The sequence below is a fragment of the Oenanthe melanoleuca genome, chromosome 9 (genome assembly GCF_029582105.1).
Source record: "Oenanthe melanoleuca isolate GR-GAL-2019-014 chromosome 9, OMel1.0, whole genome shotgun sequence".
NCBI lineage: Eukaryota > Metazoa > Chordata > Aves > Passeriformes > Muscicapidae > Oenanthe > Oenanthe melanoleuca.
In genome coordinates, this window is record NC_079343.1 from 14988642 (window position 1) to 15007970 (window position 19329).

Consider the following 19329-nt stretch of genomic DNA (forward strand, 5'->3'; position numbering starts at 1 on the left):
GCAGGACATCATTTAAAAAAAAAAAAAAAAAATTGAACTGGATTTGAAACTCTTACAATAAAAGCAGGGAACTATTTTTTTCCTTTCTGTTTGGAATTTGCCTGAGTGACTCGATGAAGGGGCAGCAGCAAGATCAATTAATTGTGTCTGCAAACCAGTTTAAAGGGGGCCCATGCCCCAGGTGTGCAGGATTAACAGGGAAACGCTGAGCACCCCAAGAGCCTTGCACAGCCCAGGTCAGAACCCACTTGGAAAATGCAGTGGGTGTTCCCAGGATAGCAGCATTAGCTCACAACCCCCAAAACTGCCCATGCATGGCTCACATCAGCTGCAGCTGCTGGGAAAGATGTAAGAGGAAAGCCTTAGTTACTGAATAACCATGAAACAATAGGATGGCTGCTAAAGGTAATCCTCTCCTAATAGAGCAATGCCCTCTGCCAGAGAGCAGCTCAAAGGTCCAAAGGGCAGGTTTTAGGGTTTAAAATGTAACACTTTATGTTAATGTAAGGATTCCTATAGGCTCTATGTAAATGCTATAGAATTTGTATCCTGTATTACATTGGTTAGTGGAAATCAGAATATTCATCATGGAAGAAGATTTATTGTATTGTAAACGGGAAATCGCTCTCTTACTCCTCTTCCTTCTCTTCTCCTTACTCTCTCTTTTTGTTCTCTTCTCCCTCTTCTCTCTCTCTCTCTCTCCCCCCCTTTTATCTCTTTTTGTCCTGCTCTGGGGCTGTGCTGGGCAGCCCTAGCAGCATCTTTTACAATAAACTGCAACTGCGACCTTTAGCTTCAACAGAGCCTTGGGTTTTGTCCCCCACTGTCTATCCCGACACCAAGACTCCAGAAAACTCCTGCCTGTGGCTCCTGAGGGTCAGCCTGGCAGGGCTGACACCCCTGGGGCAGCCCAGGTGAGCTGGGGGAGCAGCAGGAGCAGGAGGGAGTGTGGGCAGGACTGGGGCAGGTCAGGACCCCGTGCCCAGCCCTGAGCCCCATCCATCACCTCCCCTGCCTCCCTGAGCACACCAGAACCCTTTGTGAGGATGAGAGGAGAGGCTTTCCTTTGATCTGACTCCTGCTCTGCGGTGCTGTGCTCCCTGTCCTTTATCCCCATCCTTCATCCTTTATTCAACCCACACTGCTCCTCCTCGGGGCACAGGACCCGACCTCAGTCCCTGTGGTTCCTTTGTTTCCTTCCCTTCCCCTCCCATAAGGCTGCTCTGTGTCCCCTCTGGGCTGAGTGTGCAGCTCCAGTTCCACTCCTGGCTCACCTTGAGCATCCCCCACAAATCTATAAATACATCCATGTACACCCTGAGCAAGCAGCACATCCACATCCCTGCCACTGCCTTCCTCCTGTCCATCTGTCCTGATTTTGGGGTGCTTGGGGACAAAAGCCCTTCCTGGTGAACTCAATCCCCCCAAAGCTGCTGATGCACTCCAGTAATTACTGCAGCCCAACACAAATGCATTTCCTGCCTCTCCCTCTCGCTTGCAAGAGCCCAAATTGATTTATTTTCAAACTCAAGCATCAGTTTGCCAAGTGCAGGAATATGTAATGCAGCAATTATGGGCATTCCCCAAAAGCTGCTTTTATGTATTTATGAAGAAAGCTCCCGTGGGTAACACTTCATCTCAAATATTTGACTTGGAAATGCTTTTATTTTTCCAAGTCCCTTTCAGATTTCTCTTCTGAAAGCTGATGTGATATTTTTCATCTCGTGTAACATTTCTTTGAAAGGCCACGTTCTGTAGCCATGGTTTTGCCATGCAGGACTTTTAGGCAGAGAACAAACTTTTATGGTGACATGAAAAGTTATTTTACAAAAGAGATCACAGCACCACTGGCTTTTTTTCCTGCAAAAACCACATTTAAACTGATTTCTTTTGGATCATCTGTAATTCAGACATACTGAAAATGTAATTAATTTCCATCACAAAGTTTCAGTTCTGGTACAGAATATGGTGCTGGGGATAGAATCCAGAAATTGCTTCCAGCATGGGAAATGTGCAATTATAAAAAGGAAATATTTAACTCCCACTATGCTCTTGGGATCACAATGTCAATAAGGGACCTCGAAAAAATTAATTGTTTCATCAAGTAGAAGCACCTGAGGAAGGTCCATGGCCAGGGTGATCACCCCAGGGTGCAGAGCTGGCTTTAGGAGGAGGCTGGGGATGGTATTTATAAGGAATGAAGGCTGGGATCTGCTTTAGGATCCAATATTGAGCATAAAATAAATAGTCATCCAGTTCTGACAACAATAAATGACAGGGACACCCAGCTGATGGGAATGGCAGGGGAAAATAGAAATATCCTGCAAGTGGGAGCTTCACCAGGGGCTCTCACCTGCAGCAATTCAGCTCAGGGGTGAATTTACCCCAAGAGGGGCTGTCCCTGTGCTCACTGTGCCACACAAGCTGCCATTCCTGCCTGCCTGTGGCTCTGAGAAGGGAAAAAAAAAAGATTTTTCTGTGACCCCCTGCTATGTTTTATATTCCTCTAAGTGCTTGGGACAATCCTGAGGATGGTCCTGATACAAAATGAAAATAAAAATGGAATTTCTCTCCCACCAGAGCCTTTCCACAGAGGCAGAGCTGCTCAGTGCTGGCTGGGGCTGTAATTCATGAGCATTTCCAGCAGGAGCCAGATGTAGGAACTCTCATTTTCCGTGGCAGATTTTTCTGGAGCCAGCATTACCAAGCCATGATTAGATCAGATGACACCATGGGAAGTTTCAGATGGTGAGAAAGCCAGAGCAGGGATGCTGCAGAGCTGGAATGTTCTGTCCTCAGTGAAAAACCTCCATTCCCAGGGATCCTGTGAAAGGCACCAGCTCCATAATTTGGGTTTGACAATCCCCAACAGCTGACCACAGTGTGATCATTCTGTCAGCCCCTTGCTCTGCACCAGGGTCTGAAATGGAAATATTGTATTCACTGAAAATATGCATTCTGGATCTCTGCATTTACCCATTTTATTCTCTTCCAAAGCAGGATTTCCGTGGGAAATTTAGGATGAGCCAGAGCCAGCTAAAAGCAGAGCTGAGAATTCATCTTCAATTCCAGTGCTCTTTTATGGAAATCAGGACTCTGACCAGGAACCTTTTGTTGTCACTTTGTGAGAGTTGGTGTGGCAGGATAAATTGAGTCATTAATTGCAAACCCACCAGTGGGATCTTGGAATATGGATATGGTGTGTGGGAATGCATGGGAAGTTGGAGGAATGGGATGTGCAGAGGTTGCCACAGTAAAAAAAATAAAATATTGAATGTGAAGGGTGAGAACAGAGGAATTGAAAAGTAAAAGGTGATTTTAAAGAACAGACAACTATCATCTGCAAAAAAAGGGGAAATAGCAATAAGAATTAAATGCTGGATGCTCCATATTATTCCAAACACTGCTTACAGAAAGGTGCCATAAATTTAATTTCACTGCACTCTATAAAACATGTGGATTTTATGGGCTTCCTATCCCTAGCTCCTGGAATTTAACACAAGCCCCAAAAGGTGAAATGGCAGGAAAAGGACAACAGGGAAGGGATGGTCCAGAGGGGCTTCAGATTAAAGGGGTCTTTCCCCTTGGAAGCTTAGATCCTCAAATTCTCCTTATTAATTTGGATTTATTTAACACTTTCACATGGATTGTGATGAAGTAATAGAAATGGAAGGAATTTATGAAAATTTGTGGCAGAAATACTGAAAATATTGGCTTTTCCAGCAGAGCAGAGGGGGAGAAATCACTGTTGGTTGGATTTTGTAGCCTTAAAAAAAGCACTGAATTGGGCTGTCAAATAACCTGAGCAGCAATGTATATATATATATATATTTAAATTTATCTGAAGTGTTACATAAAAGAGGAATTTGAATATATTACAAAAACTGGTAACATGATGGCAAGAAATCTGTTAATTAGCATGTCTGCCACACATCTTTTTGAACAGTCACCTTAGGAAGAGCTGGAGACAGTGTTAGCAACGATGTGATACAAAATAATTAGCTTGTTTTCAGGGCTTAAATAGTCATTGCCTTCCTGTGAAGTCCCTAATTAAGCTAATCCTAGTTTATAATACATTAGCAACAACTATTTGTGTAGAAGCTACTTCTTGGGGGCTAAAAATAACATTCAAGTTTTGAAACTCTCAAAAGGATCTGCAGAATTGTAGAGCTCGGGACAGGAACAATACAGACTGAAACAATTATGTAAGAGCTTGATTTATTCCTGGCTGCCCACATGGAACTGGCTCACCTGAAGGCTGCAGATACAACTGTTTAAAGGATTGCATGAAACAATTTTCTCCTCTCTGCTCTCAGAGCCCATGACAGGCTGTTACCAGGATTTTCTCAGGAGGTCCTGTTGCAGCACTGCCCAATTATTTCCTAAAAAGTGTAAAGATTTTTTTCTCCCTGACTCACAGTGTAAGAGATGAAGGAGTGATTTTCAGTTTGATGTTCCACTTCAATCAAAGGAAAAGAACTGATAACATGGAGTTGACACAAAACAAAGCACAAAAGTCTGCACTGTTGGACAAAATGGGCTTTGACCTTCATCCACACACACATAAAAAAAAGGAACTCTAAAAAGGTAGAAAAAGAGAGAAAAAGAAGAAGATCCATATCTTGCAGTTGCCATTTTTTTCCCAAGTGGACAGAATTATTGCTTTCCTTGACTTTTTGCCTTGCTTGATCATTTATTTACCTGTGGTCAGTTGGAGGCAATGTTTAGGTACAAAGCCCTCAAGTCATGCAGGAATGAGCTCTGATGAAATTATCTGAGGTGGGAAAATCCAGACTGATGTGGAAGACAATGGACTCCCAGCCAAAAGGAATAATTTACTGGAAAAAAATTAAACATCAGTGAATCCTACAAAAGATCAATATGAAGCAGGAAACTTGGATCTCCCCATGGCTTGGATTTACAAGGAAGGAATTTCAGTTTCCATTTAAAGACAGAGCTGAGCTTCTCACTTAAATAATTTGTAGGAGATTTTTATCAGCTTAGGCTCAGAACCTGAGTGAAGTAACCACAGTGAGAGAGAAAATGCCTGAGATGAACCACGGGGCTCCCTCCACCTGAAACCTGTGCTGGCTCCATCCCTCTGTGGAATATTCTCTCTGTTCCCCCTGTTCTCCCCTCTCCAGGATCAATAATTCATCCTCTGCTCTTACACGGGCTGTTTGTTGTAAGAGGCAGAATATACACAGTGTGTGTAAGGGAGGGAGATTTCCTGCAGAGATATTTACAGCTGTAAGGAACAGGGGGAAGGCAGAGAGCAGGGATGTGCCTCCCTCAGGTGTGACAAGCAACTCCTCGTGCCCACTTTGAATTTTTTTCTGCATGAGAGGTGCCAAAAACCACTCCATAAACAATTGCTGAGGCAATTATCAGCAAATCCCTGATTTTAACTCATACAAAACAGAGAACACATTGACCACCATGCAACAAAGTCCTGAAAAGTGTGACCTTGTGTTCAGAGCAGAGGCAAAATGTACAGAAACCACCTCCTTTTTTGTGTTGTTTACCTCTGAATGGAGAGTCAAACTCCTGATTTTGTCCCCAAGCAAAATTTTGGTAGCACAGCATGTCCAAGCCTCCCTTCTCACCCTGCTGAAGGCTGGGCCAGGTTTTTTAAATTCAGAAATCCTTAATGCACACGTGTGCAGGCTCAGGCTGATTTTTTTTTTTTATGAGCACGTTTAAGTTGGAAAAGATTAAGTGGAATTAAACATGGATGCCTTTTTACACAGAGCCCTCTCCCAGAAGAGATCCCTTTTTTCATCACTCACTCCAAAGGCTCCTTTAGCAGTGTTAGATTTGACTGCAAATGACAAGCTGTACACAGGAACCAGACATTTATGTCCCTATCATCATTTATTAACTGTTGTTATTGTCGCTGACAACGTCGTGATAATAATAGGGATCCTCTCAACAGCTGGCTTGAAGATGTGGGAGTTTGTGACATCCAGAAGTGTCTCAGCAGAAGTGACAGGTGAAGGCAAGCTCAGAAGCAATTTATCCTGGGAACAGAATGGAAAACTGAGACCTCGGGGGGTCTTTGCCAACCCTCAGGATTTGTTGTAGAGGTTAAAAAGCAGCAAGATTTTCTTTTAATAAGGTATCACCTGTAAATCACTCCCCAGTGCCAGCATGCTGCAGCTCATCCAGGAAAAGCTCTAGCAGGGAATAATGGAGCTGGGGATGGGTGGAAAAAAGCAGAGAAGCAGCTGTTGACCCATCCACCACAGAGGGATGTGCTGAGAGCTTGATTTCCTTCAGCTGTGTAAGGTGTGGGATCCTTCTGGGAGGATTTTGGCTGCTGAGAGTGGCTGATGCCTTCAGCTTCCCAGGTTTGTGTTCTGTGGGGATCTGAGCCCTTCAGGCTCCAGCTCACCTGCAGTGCAAAGAGCTGGATGCTGTGTCCTGCTCCAAACTCTGCTCCACCACAGGGCAGCCAGCCAAAGCCTGAGCATCCCTCTCCACCTGCAGCCTTTGATGGGATTCTCAAGGGATTGCTGTGATGACCTGAAAATTATGGATGTAGGCTAAAATCACCCTGGCTGCAGTAAATCTACATCCATAGGAGCTCAAATGAAGGATTTAAAAACACAACTTATTGAAAGGAGAGCAGCCCCACGGGGTTTCTCACAGATGGTTGGAACACAGCACAGCCTGAGCAGCCCAAAGTTGTGCCCTGGTGAGCTGGGAGGGATCTCAGCAAGGCTTGGAATGCCAAGAGGTGGCCACAGGAATGTTGTGTTGGGTGGTTTCCAGCTCAGCCTTTGGGAGGTGTTTGGACAGCTCTCAGTCACATGTTGGGATTCGTGGGGTGGTGCTGTGCCCCAGGAGCTGGGTTTGGTGATCCTTGTGTGCCCATGTTGGGATTCATGGGGTGTCACATGTTGGGATTCATGGGGTGTCACATACTGGGATTCGTGGGGTGCCCCAGGAGCTGGGTTTGGTGATCCTTGTGTGTCCCTTCCCATCCAGGCAATTCTGGGCCTAGGGACTGTTGAGAGCTCCCTTGTGGAGCCATCAAGCCCAGCCTGGGGTAGCCAACACCCTGAATATCCATCACTGCCCTCCAAGGCTGGCACTGCCCCATCCCACCCAGGGAAATCTTCCCTGCTGCCCAAGGAAATAAATCTTTACACCTCTCCAGCTCTAAACTAACGATTCTGAATGATGAAAATAAACTGGCTCAGGCCATGTTACCTGGAGTTGGAAGAGGCAGGTTTCAGCTGTGGCAAACCAAAGGCAGGGGAGCATTTTCAGCCAGGCTGTGTCTCCCAGGATGAGAGGCAGGAGATCTAATATATAGAAGGACCCAAGGGTGAGATTATCTCGGGCTAAAACACCCTTTAGGTTTGGAAACTGCAGCCAAAGCAATCAAACCTGTTACCATAGCATTCGTTTTAATGCACAGATAAATTTGTAGCTCTTGTTTATATAGCTCATCCTCTGGAGGCACTAATATGATTCCCTTTAAAACTCAAGTTAATGAGAAAATAATGGAGCATTGTGGATATAAGAAACATTTTTTCCCACTGTCGCTGTCATCATCTTTTATACAGTCAGACTGATCTTTGAAAGTATAAGTTGGATTTATTTTATTACCACAAAACCTTTAAAAATCTTTCTTTAAACTGAGCTTTCTGATTCCAGCCTAAAGCCAGAAATACTCACTGTCTAAACATATTTATAAATCAGGATATCACCCATAGATCTTACCTTATCCCTAATAGGAAATTTAAAATCGTAGCTCTTGAAGCTTCACCTTGGCAACACACATTCTTGTCTTATTGGCTTTCCTGGACAGCAAGCACTGATGAGATGGAGAATGTGGCCAGGGAACAGGGATTGCATCTCCTGGATGGGTGCAGTCAGCTGTGTAACGAAGCCATGTGTGTTTGCTCTACTTGGGATACAGCACTGCAGCAAATCCTCAGCCTTTTCCAAGGTTTTTTCCAGTTTCTTTTTACCCCATTCTCATGGAATGTCCTCCAGGGCAAGGACAAGGTGTTGCCAACGTTGGCATCAGCAGCTGGTACAAACCTCAGTAATTCACTTTGGGAAGGATTGGTGGTCTATACTTAATTTACATTATCTAGCATTTGTTATTCATACCTAGAAACAAACACCTGTGTGGATTGGGCCTTCAGACATTTCAAACTTCCTAAGATTTAATAACAACAGAAGTAATGTAATTAGGGCTGATGTTTTATCCTTGGCCTCACTGAAGATTGTGGGAGTTTTGATTTGAGCAGGAAATTTTTGAGGCTGCTGTTGGCTGTGCCTCTGGTGGGGGCATCTCCTGTGCAAAATTCATATTATTACCCCATAGCTTTTGTCTCTGCTGCCTCTGGTTTTTCTTAATCTCACCTGAATTTGAGACTGTTCCTGCCCTCCTTTAATTCTGGAGAAGTGTGGTCATGCCAAATCTCACCTGCTCTCCCTGGCACCTCTCTGTTGTTCCTGTCCTGGGAATTTTTTGTTCTGTCTGGAGAGGCAGAAAGATGAGAGAGGTGAGAAGAATGGAATGATAACAATCCTGTGGGTCATGACCAAGTTAAATTTCATCTCACTGGACCTGCAGAGGCTGGTGCCTGGTTCATGAAGAGCTGCATTTTGCTGCTTCCTCTGGACATGCAGGGTGAGGTGGTGAGATATCCCAGGATTTTTGAATGTTTGTTTCCACACAGCCCAATGTCAACAGCCCCATGCTGTTAAAATGGAAATGGTTAAAATGGAAATGGTTAAAATGGAAATGGTTAAAATGGAAATGTAATAATTGACTCAGAAAAATTCTGTGCTGGAGAGTCACTGATGAAGTCAGCCCCAAAGGAGGGAACTGGGGAGGATTGCATTGTCAGAGCCACAAACAAACATCATCTCAGCCACCACAGTGGCAGAAGGGGTGCAAGGCTTTGCTCAGGTTGTGGCTGAGCACAGCAACACAAAGTGACAGAGCTGCATTCAGATTTTGGGAACTGAGGACACAGGCTGATCCTATTAAAAGCCAGACTTAATGAAGGGATTTAATAAAGGTCAGACTTAATTCTGCTGTTCCTTAGGCTCAACTCACCAGAGTGGGAGATTCCTCCTCCAGCTCTCCCACCCCTGTGGCACCAAACCTCTCCTCCTCATCCCTGTTTTCCTTCCAGCTGTGGAGCTGGCACAGCTGGACTCGGACCCAGCCTGTCCCACTGGGAGCTGAGCAGGAAAACCAGTCCAGTTCTCCTCCTGACAGACTTACTTTAAATAAGTTTATATTTCTAATTGCTTTGGGACATGAAACATGTATGGAAAGATCTCAAGGGATTGGATTAAGTGGTTTTAATTACGACTCTGGCCTCTCTGGAAAAGCATTTCTTGAGGAACATTAACAAATATACTCTTGGTTTTTTAACCCCACTTGGTGTGTGGGAATTTTCTACATCTGAAAAAGAGAAATTAATTTAAATTTAATGATGGTGTCTCATTAGTTCTGCATACCTGCTGTGATCCACAGTGTAGGAATTAGGGATGTGATCCATACTCCTTGCAAATAACCCAGGCTGTTGGAAAGGCCAGGGATTCAGTGAGGGTGGTTTAGGATGCTCTCACACCTCTGGGCAGATGTAAAATTGTTCTTCACTCTCTGTTCCCAACATTAGAGCCCCATTTCTGTTCCTTTCCCTGGGGACTATTTCATTTAGCTGATCTTGCTGCTGGGAAAAATTCTTAATATTCAAACCCATCTAATCCCATTTATCCTCCTTGTAGCCCCCAAAAGGATCCCTCCCCTCCTTGGGGTGTTTGCCCCAGGGAATTTTAGACCATTCTTGGTGCTGTCTAATAATTATAGCTCAGCTGATCTCCACGTGTTCCATGTGTGCCAGCAAACAGGGAAAGATCCTGAATGAATCCATTCAACTCTGAATCACTTTCCTGAGCTCTCACCAGCTCTATTTCACTGCATTTGGTGTTTGATTTGTAAAATAGAAATCCCCAATTGCTGCTGCAGGATGGATATTCCACTGAACAGAGAGAAAGGGTTATGTAATAATAGTATCAACAATAACACTGATAAATGAAAATAAAAATAATTATATCATAATCATCATCTCATTTTTCTTACCTTGCCAAGGAAATATTCAGTTATATTTTGAGGTTTACTCCAATGAATTTTAGCTGGAGTTGGGGTTGTCAGAGCCTGAGGCCAAGTCCAGTGAAGACTTCCAGTTTATTTTAATGCAAATGAGCAGATTGGGATTTGAAACCTCAGGTCTTTAGTTTTCAAGATCCTGATTGACACAGATCAATGGATTTTATTCCAGAAACTCAGCTGGGGCAGTTAATGCCTATTAAGTTGGAGACAGTGGGGTCCAGGCAAGTGCCAAAGTGCTCTTCTGAATTCATATTATTGAAAAAAATAATTTGTGGCTTGATATAAATGTCTGGAAAAACAGTATTTTAACTATTTGATGAGACAAGCCAATAAGATGAGGAGGGGAGATAAATTAATGCATAATTTGCCCGTTTGTTGAATGACTACTCCAATATTTTTCACTCTTTCCAGTCAACTGGGCCTTTATTTCTTGTATAATTTGTTTAAGACCCTCTTCTCTTTCCAGTAAAATAAATTCCCCTCCAATCTGTGACCATAATTCCCAATTCTGTGGTGTTTGGGAAGGTTGTGGGTGTGACTTTGGGGGATTGTGGCATAAGTGGAATGGGGGAGTAGGAGTTGGACTTTTTATTTTATTTTGGGAGATAATAAGATTTTAAATGCCTTGTGTCTTCTAATTGCCTTTCATGACCCTTTGGAGCTGCAATCAACTAAAAAAATCAAATTGTGACTGCTCAGAATTAAATTCTCAAGGCTTTCCTCAAAGATTTTTGCATTTTTTGCTTTGGGAAAGTCTTGCTGGAGGGACAAAGCAATCACATCAGTGCTTTGGTCACTCAGGATAAATGATGGTTGTTCTGTTCATTTTGATCAGAATGGTCTTTCCTCACAGTTTCAGAAATGCTGCCCATTCACAGCTTAGTGATCTCAGATCACCTTCAGAGCTTTTCAGAATATATTATTTTCTCAAGAATCCAGTGGTGTTAGAATTTATCTCCCAGTAGGAAATTGTCATTTTAAGTGCAGAGATAGAAATAACAATCTTTTTTTTTTTTTTTTTTTAATTTTGAAGAAAGCTTATCTAATGCTATAATGCCAATATTAAATAAAACTGAGGATGGAACAAGGAGCTACATAAATAATTCACTTCAGCTATTAATGAAATACCTGTGCTAACACTCATGGATTTATTGCACACCAACCATACACACATCAAATCCACCCAGAATTTTCCTGCTGAAGACAAACAAAGCAAAGGGGTTTTAAAGGAAGAATTGAAATAATGTGGAAGCACACAGCTGACTTTTACAAATACATGAGCAAATACATGTTGATTGCTACTCCATGCTGATAAATGCAGCTTATTGAAAACTGGGAGAAGGGAAAATGTCTGCTAAATATTACAGTGAGGCTGAATGCTAACCAGGAAAGAAATTTCAACTTTATTGTTGGGAATTCCCCAAAGCTTTTGCTCTTGCTGGTGCTTCAATAGGGAGCTGTGGCACACATAGGACAAACAGAACTCTGTGCAAAAAGCTAAACCCTCCCAAAGGAGCTGGAATTGCAGAGTGACAGATCCCTGGGATAGAGACATTCCTGGATAAATAAACTGATATTTATTTGGAAAGCTTTTCTAGTTTCCTTTTTTTTTTTTTTTTTTTTTTTTTTTTTTTTTGTTTAGTGAGAAGTAAAAATGTCTTTTTAAGTGTTCTTGTGTGTGAAAAGGAGTGAGCCAAAGCAATCTTCCCCTGGAGGAGGAAATCCAGCACTTCAAAAGGAAAACTCTTTCCACTGTCCCAGGGCTCCAGCCTGGCCTTGGACATTTCCAGGGATTCAGGGGCAGCCACAGCTGCTCTGGGAATTCCCTCCCAAAATCCCTTAACCCTCTGTCAATAGGAAACCACTGCCCCTTGTCCTGCCCCTCCAGGCCCTTGCCCAAAATCTCTCTTGGAACACTTTTAGGTACATTTTTATAAATATATGATATATATTGAGTCTCTTTTTTGGGAATACACATCACAAACCTGTTATAATGTCATTTAGCTGGGTGATTTTTTTAAATTTTATATGAAGATTGGCAAATGCAAACTGAACAAGTGTTTGGGTTAAGTGAGAAACTGTTCCTTTAGTAAAACCAGACTTTCTCTTTTCAAGTTTCTGGGCTGCTAGATCCAAAAATGAGAATAATACCTAGAAACACACCAAAAATGAGGAAGCAGCAGTGTGGAAATTGGTATATTCTAATGGGAAAATTATAAGAAATGCAGCTGTGCTTGCTCTTCTACCAATCCCAACCTTCAGATTCCACCAAATTGAATTGTAAAATAATGATCTCCTTTTCTGTTTTCTCCCAAGATATGCAGTTAATCCCTGATATAAAAACACATAAAGGATACATATATTTAAAAAGAACTTTTATTAAAATAGAGAAGGCCTCAAACCAAAGTGTTTCCATCATTTCCAGCTCATATTTGAACCCAGATCTAAATTCTCTGCCTGGGCTGGTCTCTGTCTAATCCTTTTGTTTATAACCTGATTTTCAGGGGGAAAATCAGACTATGGTTTTAACAGGAACATTTGGCTGGTGCAGCGAGCACACATACTGAAATAATCTGAAACAGCCTGTCTGCTTTAGCTTTTTAAAGCTCCTGATTATTTTTTTTTTTTTCCTGGTGGTTTCAAACAGCAGCATGGTAAGAACAGCAGGCAGGGCTGGGAGAGGCCCATCACTGTTACCAACAGTGGGAGCCAGGCTGTTAAACAGAACAGAGCTTGGAACCAGCAGAAGAAATGTGAATAGCTTTAATTAAAGCTGCCCAGCTCTCCAGGAGTGCTGTGGCTTTGGGCAGCACTCAGTGCTTCACAGCTGAGCCCAGGTGAATGTGGCACCTGGGCAGGTGACAGCCTGGGTGACATTGTCACTGTGTGCAAGCCCTGATGGCTGGAGGGGCTCCCTGGGACTGGGGCTGGGCAGAGTTACAGGAATAAAGCAGGGATTTAGTATTTTAAAATCTTTATTTATTATTTATTAATTTAATTTTATTATTTTAATTCATTATTATTTTAATTTTTGTTATTTATTTGTATTTATTATTTATTATTTTAAAGTCTTCCAAGGATTTACCTTGGGCAGTGCAAGAGCCCAAACGTGGCTACACCCAAGATGGATTCAAGTCACAAATTTTCACACTTTTATCAATTTTGTTCCATTTCCATCTTGGGGTTCACTGTCCAATCCCAGCTCCAGGCTCTGCAGTCCCACCCTCCCAGATTCTCTCCTCCATTCTCTCTGTTTGCACTTTTTTGGTTCTGGGGCTGGACAAGGATTGTTTTGTGACTGAGCTGGGAGGAGAACTTGTGACACTTTGTGTGGAGTTCAGAGTCACACACCAATGAAACACAGAATCTGGAAATCATAAAAGCTGAACTTGGGGCATCAGCAGAGCTGATTTTTGGGGAGCAGCAGCTGTGTGGATGGGCCAGCTCAGGCCCTGCTCTCCTGGGCTGCAGGGATGTCTTTTTGTCTGTTTTGTTTACCAGGGACCAGTTGTGACCCGATTGCAGATGGCAGCTGGTGCCATCCAGTGTCTGTCCTCTGGTGCCCTGAAGACATGCAAATGAGAAAGAAATGCAAGGGACAGCTCCTCTGAATAAAAACCACTATATTATGCATAATATGTAACCACCTTTTCTTCCAAACTGCTGCTGGTTTGTTTTTTTCTAATGTTGCCTCTTTCTCTCCTGCATCTCTTACCACCAGGTCAAAAATAAAACTAAGGGGACAAAAAAATCAACAAAACAAAACAAAACAAAACAAAGCAAAAAAAACAAAAAACAAAACAAAAACAAAACAAAAACAAAAGCAAAACAAAACACCAAAAAAAACAAAAAAAAAACCAAAACAAAACAAAAAAAACCCAAAAAAAACCCCAAAAAACCCCCTGAAAACAAAGAATTATTCTGGGACTTTGGAGAGAAACCAGGATATTTATGGATTTACTCTATTCCCTGTGATAACAAGTTTCTGAGATGGTAATACACTGTCAAATATTTTTCAAGGTTAACAGTTTAGGGACACAATTATGTTGCAAGTTGTTGGCAAGATTAATTAAGGGCATTTCAGAGATATGGGAGAAAAATTGTTCCAGCAGCTATTAGAGGGTGAGTAATCCCAACTGGAAGAGTGGTTCCCCTTCAGTTCAGTGCTCCTCAGAGAAAATATTCCCATGTTTAAGGCATGCTCAGAAGCAGATAAAATGTTCATGTTTGGGCTGAGAAGAGCAGTGATGGGGAAGCAATTCTAGACACAACCCACACAGTCTCACAGCCAGAGCTGGGATGGCCCCACAAAGGTTATTTTTAAATATTTTTAAATAAATATTTCCCTGGGCCAGAAAACACAAAAAAATCTCCCACAGGCAAAGAATGTAGAGGTGAGAGCCAGGCTCAGCAGAGCTCCCCTCAACATCAGCCACCACTGGGGGGGCACTGGGCACCTTATTATCCACCACTGATAGAAAAAATTATTGGACCAGTTAATAAAACATCAGGGACTGTTTGTGAAAATAACTGCAAGGTCCAGAGAGCTGTGAAAATGAGAGATCTTAAATAAAAGAGAAAAAAACCCATCAGCAACTCAGCACTTTAATCAAAGCACTGCAACCAATACACATATCTACCCATCTATCTATAATCTGATATTATTTTTAATCCCTTTTTTAAATCCCAGTCACTAATGAGGGATAATGCTGGATTGAGGAGGACCAAAGAGATTTATTGATACCAACTCAGGCTGTAAATCAGGACAGTGAAGAAGTATGCCACTGCTGGCTTATGTTCTCTTCCTGCAAAAGGACAGGGATGAATGAACAAGTGTCTGAATGAATGACTGAATAGATGAATGAATGAAAGAATGAATGCATCATCAAATAAATACATTAAAATACATTGCCAGCTCACAGGGCTGGGAGCTCTTCGGGGCCCCTGTACCGAGAGAGGCAGCGGCCGCCTTGATTTATTATAAATTAAAACCTGCTTTGCCCAATCCCTCCGAGTGTTTAATTTTTACTGAAGGTCAAAAGGTGCTGTGCTTTTTGGAGGAAATGCATCCCAGTGTAGCTGCTTCCAACGAGGAGCTCCTGCTCTGGGGCTGCCTGTGCCCAGGGAGGGACCCAGGGCACCAGAGGGTGACACAGCAGCACAGCCCCCCTGGCAGGGCACTTGGGGGACAATAATCAGCCTTTTTCTCCCTCCTTGCAGGGCTCAAGGCCCTCCTCCCTGCTGTATACAAGCCCAGCTTGCATTTCATGGAATCATGGAATCAAGAAGTCCAAGCATTCCCCAGCACTGCCAAGGCCACCACTGAGCCCTGTCCCCAAATGCCACTTCCACACATCTTTAAATCCTTCCAGGGATGGTTATTCCACCAGTGTCAGGGCTGGAAAACCCTTTTCTTGAAGAAATTTTTCCCAATATCCAACCCCTCTGGTGCAATCTGGGACCATTTCCATTTTTTTCCTTTTAAAGGCCAAGATTTGTGATCCCTCTCTGAAATTTAATCCAGGCAGCAAGGTGGCACCTTGGGCCAGGGGAAGGAAGGGCAGGTGGGATCCTGACAGGGACAGTTGTGGCTTTCCCACCACAAGTGCCAGGTACACACAGAACATTCCAAATCCCTCTGCCAGCTCCAGTGTGCAGAAACCACCTCTGGAGCTTCATGGGACCAGTTTTATTCCCTTTGAGAAGACTGGGGTGATCCAAATTTAATTATTTTGTTGTTTTTTTTTTTTCTGAAACACATCTCTGTTTTGAACCCTGCACTTGTGTTTGATTCCTTTTTCCTCTTCTCTAACGAGGTCCTGGAGGATGAAACTCTTCTAGCTTGAGATGAAGGTCCTCCAAATGAGAAGTACAGAGCCATGGCTGCCAATTTAATTAGCTCTCCTGCATTCACATGCAGATGGAAGGATTTTTGGAAGGAGAGAATCTATTCAAGATGAATAAATTACTTCAGTTTTTAAATAACTAAACCAGCAGTTTTATTCCCCACTGCTAATATTTCTGTCAGTCAGGTCAAGGATAATGAAGCAAAATTCTAGAAAGGGTCACCCAAACCTTGGCTTTTTTTTTTTTTAATTGCAAATGTTCCCATTCATAAAACCTACATCTGCAAGTACAAAATCAACAGTTGAATGTTTGCCTTTTTTTTGTGTCCGTATTTCTCCAAGGAGAGAAGATTTTTACCCAGATTTCACTTCTAACATTCTTCTGAAGTTTCTGAAGGAAGAACAAGTCTCCTAAACTTTGTTCCTGTTATTATTTTTACCTGTGGGTAAATATGTTCTTTGCTGTTAATAGAGTCAGGGTTTTCCTTCCATTATAAGAACTTTTTCCATGTGTCTCCATCGTGGTGTAGAGTAGTTCCTTTTCTCCTTTTCTCCCAGTTTTTGTAAGTTTATTTTTAACTTCTATTGAAAAGAAAAACCATGAAAACTCAACTCCATAAGTGAACATGGCTTATGGAATAAAAGAAAATGACCCAAGTATTATGGAAAATATTAGGGATATACAAAGAGCAGAGTGCAGTGCAGCAGCACCCAGGTTAGCTCTTTTGGGAAAGCACTTCCAGCAGATGAAATCACTGCTAAAGCAGGTGTTTGTTCCAAAAGCTGCAGCAGTGCTGCTCTGTCATGTCCCATGAAATCATCCCTGCTGCATCATGCTGTGTCACAGCACACGGGGGATGGATGGGGGGAGCCCAGTGCAGAGTAACAGGATGTGACAGACAGCATTTAGCACAAATACTCACCCAGTTGAGTCAGATCCTTGCCATCAGCTCCAGTCAGGGAGTGTGGTTTCAAATGGGGCTGACAGACAGATGTGAGCTCACCCAGTGGGAATCTGAAGTTCCCTCTCTGTACTGGTCCTGCCCCATCGATGGTTTTTGTGCCCAGCTCCTCTTTCTCAGCATTTCCTCCCTGCTGTGAGTGGTGAGACGGGCTGGTTGTCATTTATTTTGACATAACTCGTGACTTTCACATGAGGGATTAATCACATACTTGGTACAGAAGTGCTGTCAACTGACAGCTGATGGAATTGCTGTAAACAGTTTTTATATGAGCAGAATTGTGAACTGCTTGAGAAGGTGTTTGGACTCTGTATTTATGTTTAGAGAGGGACTATTTTAGGGAGCAAGAGGCTTATCTCTGGAGACACCTCTATTTTGCAGAGTGACAAAGTCTTTTTGATGGACTTGAAAATATGGAGACTTTGTTATTGCTCTTGAAGGAGCTGTTTTATGGTAATACTTCTAAAAAAAAAAAAGGTTTAGGAAATAAGTGCATGTTCATGTAGACTAAAAAAATCAAATATAAGCAAGGCAGCTGAAATGTCCGTCCATAGATGGATTTTTATAAATATCCATTCTGACCCAGATGGCAATTTCCAATCCATAGGGCAGGACTTGGGCAGCTACAGAGCTGAGGTGTGTTTGGGCACAATTTGTCCTGACAGAAATTAGGATGAGAGATCCTCATTCCAGGTATTAAAGAGGGTTTCAGGGGTGCTGGTGAAGGTAGCCCAGGAAAATCTGACTGCTGAAGTGTGAACAAATTACACATGGACTGGAAGCTTCTCATCCTTATGAGGAACAAGACAACCAAGAGTTTTCAGGATTCTGAAAAGAAACCTACAGATGCCAGAAAAAAAGTTCCTATTGTGTCAGCAATTCATAGAATCCATGGTCCTTTGTCCTGGAATTTTCAAGCCTCTTCTCATTCAGGCATTCATGGTTCAGTCTCCCATCAGCAGTTCACAACCTTTGTCCAGATGCATTTTTTGGGAATGGCAGTACCTGCCAGCAGTGATGCTGCTGATGGAAGGTGCACCTGGGGAATACATTTCACATTTCACATACATTTTGGGCTCATTTCACAGCTGAAATATCCACAGGTCCTGCATGGTGATCTCAGCACTCTGCCCTAAGGATGCTGAGGGAAAAAAGCTGTGATAGAATCATGGAATGTCCTGAGTTGGAAGGGACCCACAGGGATCATCCAGTCCAGCTCCTGGCCCTGCACAGACACCCCAATAATCCCACCCTGAGCATCCCTAGAACAATTCCCTGGAGCTCTGGCAGCCTCAGGGCTGTGCCCATTCCCTGGGGAGCCTGGGTAGTGCCCAGGGGGAAGAACCCTGATACCCAACCTGTGCATAATGCAACCTGCACAGAGTGAATATGGAAAATTCAACTGTGCAAAAAAATGCTTCTTCTTACTCCTGGTCACACCAGCCTCTCCAGCAGCCTTTAAGGAGAGATTTCTGCCCATCTCCCATGGCATTGGAATCTGCCTGGCTTTGGAATTTGGTATTCCAAGTGTTATGTGGAAGAAATTTTTTGAGCAATTGTGCTATTCACTTCTTACCTAATGCAAAATAATAAAAGAGTGATTAAACAATTAATACTGGATGTTGCTTAACAGTTGTAAGAGGTTTACTTAATAATTTTCTGACACTTTCTTCCCCCTAATTTAGGAATAAAACAGACATAATTGAGCATGCTATTCTGAAGCTCCAAATTACCCTGTGAAGAGAATTGAAGGAAAGACATTTCTTTGATTTGAATATTTTTCTCATTAACAGGACGTTCAGAATAAAGCAGAAATATTTGATGCACAGAGCCTGTGGCAGTATCAAGTTAACACTGGCGTGCTCCTGCATTTTACCTCATGTTTACAAATCACTCTGAAAAGAAAGGTCACATCTTTCATCACAAAATGGAAACTTTTTGACAGCAAACAATTGGATTTTCAGCACTCCATTTGAAGTGGAGAGTGAGAGCCCAAGGCAGGGGGATGAGGTAACTCTGAGCAGAGCTGTGCTCTCCAGGTGCTGGGTACCACAGACCCTGAGAAAGGGCTCAGCTGGATCAAAACAGGGGGATCTGAGTCGAAATTGTTTGGAGAAGAGAATAAATAAGGTTTGGGAGGGTGTTGGAGTGCAGTCCTGGCTCAGACAGCAGTGTCAGGGTTGAGGCACTGCTGCGTGTCTGGCTCAGGATGCTGCAGGACAAGTCAGCCTGAAGGGTAGGAGAGCACAGTGACCTGCAGAGTGCTAAACCACACTCCTCCTCTGAAGAGTCTTCTCTGTTTCATCTCCTCTGTGCCTCCACCATGGCCTTCTAGCTCTATTCTTCTTCTGATTTTTTTTAAAGTCCTGTG